The sequence below is a fragment of the Mandrillus leucophaeus genome, unplaced genomic scaffold (genome assembly GCF_000951045.1).
Source record: "Mandrillus leucophaeus isolate KB7577 unplaced genomic scaffold, Mleu.le_1.0 Scaffold62, whole genome shotgun sequence".
In the NCBI taxonomy this organism is placed as follows: domain Eukaryota; kingdom Metazoa; phylum Chordata; class Mammalia; order Primates; family Cercopithecidae; genus Mandrillus; species Mandrillus leucophaeus.
Genome location: NW_012106697.1, coordinates 5009238 through 5017070, shown reverse-complemented (window position 1 = coordinate 5017070; position 7833 = coordinate 5009238). Strand labels below are relative to the sequence as shown.

Genomic DNA, 7833 nt, shown 5'->3' with positions numbered 1-7833 from the left:
CGCTTCAAAATCCTCCTCTTTAAATTCAGAAAGACTTGAGCTTGATTTTTATTATTTCTTTCTTTCTTTCTTTCTTTCTTTCGAGATGGAGTTTCCCTCTTGTTGCCCAGGCTGGAGTCTAGTGGTGCAATCTCGGCTCACTGCAATCTCTGCCTCCCTGGTTCAAGCGATTCTTCTGCCTTAACCTCCCTAGTAGCTGGGATTACAGGCATGCACCACCATGCCTGGCTCATTTTTGTATTTTCAGTAGAGATGGGATTTCACTATGTTGGTCAGGCTGGTCTTGAATTCCTGACCTCACGTGATCTACCCACCTTGGCCTCCCAAAGTGCTGGGATTACAGGCATGAGCCACTGTGCCCAGCCAAGCTTGATTTTTAGCTTTGCCATATACAGATTGTGTGATCTTAGGGAAGTTATTTAACCCCTGCAGCCATGTTTATTCGTCTGTAAAATGAGGATGATAGCAATAGTATCCATCTGTGTTGTGCCTACTACAGCGTCTACAGAAGAGACTATTATATTGTTTGAGTTGTGTCTACGGGGTAAAAGTGATATGATGTGCTGATTGATTGGATCTTGAGTGTAACAGAGTAGAAAGGGGCAAGGGTGATTCACAGGTCCTGATTTGGGTGATTGAGTGCCACCAACTGACATATAGATTTGGAGGGAAGACAATGAGTTCATGTGTAAACATGCTGAATTGAAAGAGCTGCTCTGAGAGTTGCATGGAGATGTCCAGAGCTGAGTTTAAAGTGAAAGGCCTATTATACATTTTAAAAATCACAATATAGAAAATTAGTTGTATTTTTAATTCAGGCTCGTGTTGAACATGTCTCTCAGGGGTTCCCAAAGATAGTCCAATGGTTAATTCTATTGGGCTGATATCCATGCCAATTATTAGTGACTGGAATGTGGTAGGCACTGAACAAATATTGGCTGAATGACTCTGTTGAATATTTCCTATTTTCAAAGTTTTGGAAATTCTGGATTCCCTGGACTCTGGCTGGGAATTCAAGACAATATCTTATTGACAATATCTTAGGTAGGCTTAAGATGCAAACTCTGTGAAATGACTGCATGACTGGAGACCACTTTAAATTAATGGTGTCTGATGGGAGGATGGGAGGAGTTGGTGCTACTTGCTTCAGTGACTTTGCACCAGGCTGCTGGTTCTTTGTGTCCATTCTTCAGAAAGTTTCTCCGAAATCCAGCTGCAATCCTCCTTCTGCAGTCATTGCGTTTTTATATCACACAAGTAGTTGGAACCATGCAGGAAAGCTCTAAACCTTCTCTGAAAATTGGTTTCTTGAGCTTCTTTTGTGACTTTGCCACAGGGCCGGGAAGAGTCACGGGGAGAATAAGCTTGAGCTTCTCTGCTTCATGGCAGGAAGCCATTTCAGCTCATTGTTACCAGCTCAATCCGGCCTGGGCACCAAAGTATTATGTTCCTAATCATGCAGAAGCCTGTGCATTCAATTAAAATGTTGTGTGGCTTTCTGAAAACCACCAGTTAGGATGACTGCATTCCCTTAACTCAATTGGGCCTGATGGCACATGTCCTAAAACTTGCTGTTGTCTCTTATTAGCAGTTATTTCTCATCACCCAGCATCCCAGAAAACAGTTCTCACTCTGGCCATTATTCCTTCTGTGAACCCTTAATTCTCACTGTGTGTTTTCACAGCATCCTGTGCATGGAGCATGTTGGGTTTGAATGTCATAGTTATTGAGCAAATTTGAAAATAAGTGGGTTTGTAGGAGTCAGAGCGAGAGGAGTAGGTCTAGTGACAGGAGTGGGAAGTTAACGGACTGTAGGAGGGATGAGTCATAGCTGCTCTGAGCTTCAGAAACAGCTCAGCCTGGCCAGCTGCGGGCACTCACTTCGCCATTTCAGCAAGCGAATCTGTCCGCACTCCTTCTAGTGGGGTGGTACAGGAATGACTTGGGAAGTCCTGACTAGAAAATTCCACATTTAGAAAATGTACCTTAATATATCAGTTACACTCAGGGACAATCTTTGAGGACTAGTCATTAGGCTGAGCTCACAGGGGGACCTGGGAAGGAGCTACCAAGACGGCGGAGGCATGCATGCACAAAATCACACCCTTTTTTGGGAGAGTTGCACAGAAGGATGTGCTGATATTGCATATTCAGAACTAGGACATTCCTGATGCTTTGTCATTTTCTCAATTCAAACAAGCAAAAGTTCACATGTACACTTTTGCACCGCCCCCTTAAATGTGTTAGGAGGAAAGGGTTCATAATAAAAAGAAGCTAAAAAAAGAGGCATAAGCAATGTGGTTGGCTTTCATCTGTACCACCCTAAGGTGAGTGATGTCACTGGAAAGAAGCTCAGAAATGTCAGAGATGAAGGGAAGGGAAGGGAAGGGAAGGGAAGAAGTGTCAGATTGGAGCAACCATTCAGTATATCAAGGACACCTTTAGGCAGGAGTTGTGCAGAGAGACTCCTGGATGTCACAGCTGCCTGAAGGACTCTGTGGTCTGTGATCTGGGTGAGGCTGTCTGGTTAGGTTCAAAGGAGGAGAGTGGATGGAGGAATGTTCTCTTCCCCTTCTCCATGGCTGTTACTGCTTCCTTTATCTTCTTAGTGTACCTTACAAGGGTTTTAAATGATCACTCCCTTCCTGTTTGAAGGGCTTTATTGTAAAAGTCCCTTCAGCTCTTGGGCAAATGCAGTGAGATGCGGATTCCCTACAGATGCCTCCAAGTTACAGCTCCGAGTTAAGACATTTACTGTTGGGGTCCTGGCGTCCAACTCTGGGAAACTGCAGGCTTCAATCCCACCTTGTCTCTAAGCTGCTCCACACACCAGAAAGACACGCTATCGAACACCTACGTGACAGTTGGCTTTGTCAGGCATGCAGCGTGTTACCTGTAGAAATTCCACTATGACAAACCACAGAACCTCAGGTTTGGAACAAGGAGAGGAAGGGAGTCAGATGCAGCACCTCTATGCACCAAATCCTCTTGTGTAACCTTGTGTCCTAGACCCCAAAGGTCACCCCTGTCAAGGACCTCTTGGTTCTGTGGAAAGTATTTTGCTGAAAGTTGCCACCTTGCCACCTGAGTCTCATCTGGGAAGGGAAAAATTGAATGACTATATATGACAGCCAACTGGCATAAAGCAAGATCTTGACACTTTGCTTCTAGTCCATCTCTGACAGAAACAAAAGCAAGACAGAAGAGGTTGAATACATAACAGAAGACAATGGCAATCATGCCATGACTACTTTTTCTATAGATTTCCCAAGAATCTAGAATCCCGACTCAAATATTCCTCTGGAACACAACTAAATACCACGATTTGACATTTGGTGTTACAGATAATTGGTGCAAGTATTTGGGATGTGGCTAACTTGCTGTGGTCAATTCCAAATAATTTGAAAAGAAGAAAAAGTGATAGCTGGGCAATAAACCAGTGTTTGGCCAATAACTGTTCCTGAAGTGCATGAATAGAAGAGGTCACGGGATCTAAGGAAAGCCCGCCAGGATCTCTCATCCCATTAAGTGCCAAGTCTCATCCCAGTAAGTGCCAGGTTTGGTGCGGCTAACCTGCCAGGTAGACTTCCAGGTGAGCCTACCCCTTCTCCCTCCATCCGTCTACAGGTGTGAGTTGTGCTACAACTTTGCAGCCATGTAGTTTTAGAATTGTAAAGAACAGCTTGAACTCAGGCTGATGGAGTTTTGTAAAGAAAATCTCCTTTAAAGCTAAAGTGTTATGCATTTTGTGGTATTCATTGACTCATTCCTTCAATAACATTTATTGCCTACTGACCACTTACACTGCTTGTGAGTTAGGCATTCACTTCTTCTGGATGTTCAGCATTAGATAACAACCCTGAAAAATCCAAACTATTCTCTCTCCTTTTGCCTAGAGGGAATGAGGGCTTTGCAGTCCTCCTGAAAGCAGGTGTTTTCTTGTTCAGAAAGAGGACCGAAGGCTGCTCTGAAGAGAGCTTTGTCTTCTCAAGAACAGCTTTTCAAAGAGCAACTCTGCTAGCTTGCTGCCCTTTTCTTCTCATATTCAAAGTGGACTCTGTAGGTATGGAGCTTAATTGGAGAAATATTTTAAATTCCTCTGATAGGTGGCCTTCACCAATTCTTGGAAGCAGAAAATATTTTGCTTTTGGTCTAAAGCAGCTCCAGGGACAATGCACAACATTCAGCCTCTTGTACAGAGTGGCCAAACAGCTGCAGGTTCTTACGGAAGCTGGAGCACATTCTGTATTTAAAATGAAATCCCTACACCTTATAGCAGCTGCAGAAGCATCCTTGCTGTGGAGAAAAGCGGCTCTCATGAGCTCGGGCCTTTGAAATGTTACACACCAGGACAAAGCCCTTCTGCTGCAAGGCAGGGGAAATTTGCCTGCATCTCACAATCATCTCATGTGAGATCGCCAATTAAATTTACTTATTTGGGTTTCCAAATTTCCTTCTCCAGGGACTTGCATGACATCCACATCCTCTTGCTTTTGAGAAGGCCGGTCATGTGATGAGCCATAACTATTAATGAAGATGCTTATGAAATAAAGTACTAGATATTTAGAATTTCATCCTTGCTGAACTTTTCTTCATTAGCATCAAAATGGCTGAAAGGATACAAAGCCATAACAATTCCAGATAAGGCTTTAATTGTAGAGCACAGGAAAACCAAATTAACTATATGCCCAAGGCACTTGAGGGCATATTTTTCTTGCCCAGCAAAAACAAAACCCTGATCCCTAAGAATTCTACACCTGACATTTCTCTTGATTTAATTAGATGCAAGAAAGGAACAAAGGCCGCATTCGAATGAATGAAAGTGAATGCCTAATTATTTTTGTAGGAAATTATCTGCATGTTTTCCTGGCATTTGTGTGGCTTGCCAGGCCTTTCACAGTGTTCTCACCCACATGATCTTATTTGAATCTCATGGTAATTTTGGAAAGAAAACAGGTGACAATAGTGACTGTCGCCATTTTGCAGATGAGGAGACTGAGGCTCCAAGAGGTCACATATCTGAGAACTGACAGTAAGTTCTGCACCAAAAGTAAGGATTTAATCATTGCTGCTTCCCTAAGAGAACTGAAGCAGTTTGTCAGTGCAGCTTGTACTTGTGTGAGAGTGCCATGGTATAAGCTTGAGGGGATTTAAAAAGGAGAAAAAGGAACAGAAAATTGAATAAAAGGGTGAAACTGACCCTATAAACTTTATTTTTACTTTATTTTATTTATTTATTTTGAGATGGAGTCACTCTATCGCCTAGGCTGGAGTGCAGTGGCGTGATCATGGCTCACTGCAACCTCTGCCTCCCGGGTTCAAGCGATTCTCCTGCCTCAGCCTCCTGAGTAGCTGGAACTACAGGTGCACGCCACCACACCCGGCTAATTTTTTGTATTTTTAGTAGAGATGGGGTTTCACCATGTCAACCAGGATCGTCTTGATTTCTTGACCTTGTGATCCGCCCACCTCGGCCTCCCAAAGTGCTGGAATTACAAGTGTGAGCCACTGTGCCTGGCCCAACCCTATAAACTTTATAAAATTAATCAGATAATATGAAAGAGGGAGACATGAAAATAAACCCAGCTTGCATCACCTTCAGCGTTGACCTTGAGGTTAGCCAGCTCAAATCTGCTTCCTCAGAGTTGTTTGAGGAACAACTATTGTTGTCCTAGGATCATGTAGACCCTGTTACAAGATTATACTTCCCCTTAACTACTCTATAGAAAACAACTTGAGAATTATGAAACATTATGTTTTCCCTTTGAGCTATTCCTTCAGTTCCTGCATACTGATGAAACTACTGACTCAGCTGGTCCACAGGACCCCACAAGAGGCTGGCTCACCAAAGAATGCAGTTTTCACATCCTGATGATTTCATCCCCCTACCCTGACCAATCAAGGACCCCAGTTATCCAGCCCCTTCCCCTCCATGATCCCCTTAAAAGCCCCAGCCACGAACTCCTTGGGGAGATGGATTTGAGGGTCTCTTCCCATCTCCTTGCTCGGCACCTTGAGATTCTTAAACTTTCTCTGCTGCAAACCCTGCTGTCTCTGTGGAATGGATCTATTACTGCACAGTGAGCACATGAACCTGTTGGTCCTATAACAAGGGACTGAGAGTAACCCGAGGGGTTATGCCAAAGTGTGGCTCAGTGCAGCCAATCAGCCCCATGTTCCTCAGAATGAAAATATTAGATGAACAACTACGTGTACTAAACTTCATCGTTTCTCAAAATATGGTACATGAGCACCCTTTGTTCGGCACCCAAACAAGTCACTAGGCATTGCTTTTGGTGGATAGGTGGGAGTGACCATGTATATCAGTCCGTGGGATAACACTAAGACAGTCACAACTTGGAGATAAGTTAACCTCTCAGACTGCAATGAAGAATAAAAAGGTAATGGGTGAAGTCAGACTAATGAATAATCAGTAAACTACTGACTGAGGAGTGGTGCCCCTCATGAATCAATGTGGTGTTTTTATCAGGACATCTATAGTAACATCTGTAACACTGAACGTAATAAGTATATTAACCTGGAAGAACATGAATCTGTTGTGTTTGCTTTACCTAGGAAAGAATGCCTGTTAATAGCAGGAGATGGTTGGACATAAACCCTCTCCAGCAGGAATGAGAGAGCGAGCATTGGGGGTGGGGTGGGGAAGGGAAATGACAGTCACTGGTGGACACAGCTTGGGGCAGAAGCTTCAGTAGGTGTCACCAGGCCTGTGGGTCTCTGCGCTCTACTTTCTTATTCATCCAGTAGCCTTGAAGGGACCTGGATACCTGGAAGGGGCTGCCGAGGATGGAGTAAGTAGTCTTTGGAAAGACCTAATCTTTCTTGTAAAGTAATATATTGGCTTCCTGGTTTACGGTTCGGGTCTTTGGGGATAGTTATATACCTATTCCTTTATAACAAACAATCGCAACTTTAGTGGCATGAAAGAACAAAAATCATTCATTCTTATTATCTCCTACAGTCTGGGGATTACTGGGGCTAGGACTTCAGCTGGGGCTTCACCATGTGGTCTGGACTTCCTGACAGCATGGCCACTGGGTTCCAGGAGTGAGTATCCTGAGAAAAAGCTGGTAGGAAACAGCATTGCCTTTTATAATCTAGTCTTAGAGTCACAGAGTGTCACTTCTCCTATCCTCTATTGGTTAAAGCAGGCACAAAAGCCCTCCCAGGTTCAAGGGGAAGGGATGTAGACTTCACCTCTTGATGGGAGATGACAAGATCACATTATGAAACCAGCATGTGGGCCGAGGGGTGCTCCTACATCATCTTTGGATCATGTAGTCCACCAGCCTGTCCTCTGGCAACAATAGCTCACACCCTTCCCACATGCAAAATATACTCATCCCCTCCCCAAAGACCCCTAAGTCTTACTCTTTTATGGCATCAGGACAGGTCGGGATGGAATAAAGCCAGGTTTCCCCGACTCGCTGTGCCATGCAGGGACCCCTGTTCCTATTCCATTGATTGCAAAGAGAGAATTTCTCTTGAAATGTTTCCTGTCCCTGCCACTTAAGCAGTTCTGGGTTTGGCTGCCCTGAATCTATGTCAAGAGACATGGAAGGGGAAGAAGAGGAAACTCACCACCTTATTCATTTTTCTTGGAGTTTGGCTCTCCCTCTCCAAGCCACCTGCTATTATTTCCTTGCAGAGTCCCTATTAAGTTGCTTTATGTGTCCACTCTGGGGTTCTTAGAAGTAACCCATTGGGGAGCTACCATGGTGTCGGCTCCCTCCATCTTAACTGGAACCAGATCCACAAGCCATTTCTTAATTTTTGAGGTGTTTGCCATTTGGAGAGGCTGGGAATGATAAA

The 7833-nt window shown here is 44.1% G+C and overlaps 1 long non-coding RNA gene across 1 annotated transcript in view; it reads left to right on the top strand.

Annotated features, from left to right (window-relative positions):
* LOC105553958 overlaps nucleotides 1–7833 on the top strand; it is a 32516-nt gene that overhangs the window by 17964 nt on the left and 6719 nt on the right. Inside the window, exon 2 of the long non-coding RNA XR_001008246.1 lies at nucleotides 6983–7068. This is a non-coding gene — a long non-coding RNA (uncharacterized LOC105553958). The remainder of the gene's footprint in view (nucleotides 1–6982; nucleotides 7069–7833) is intronic.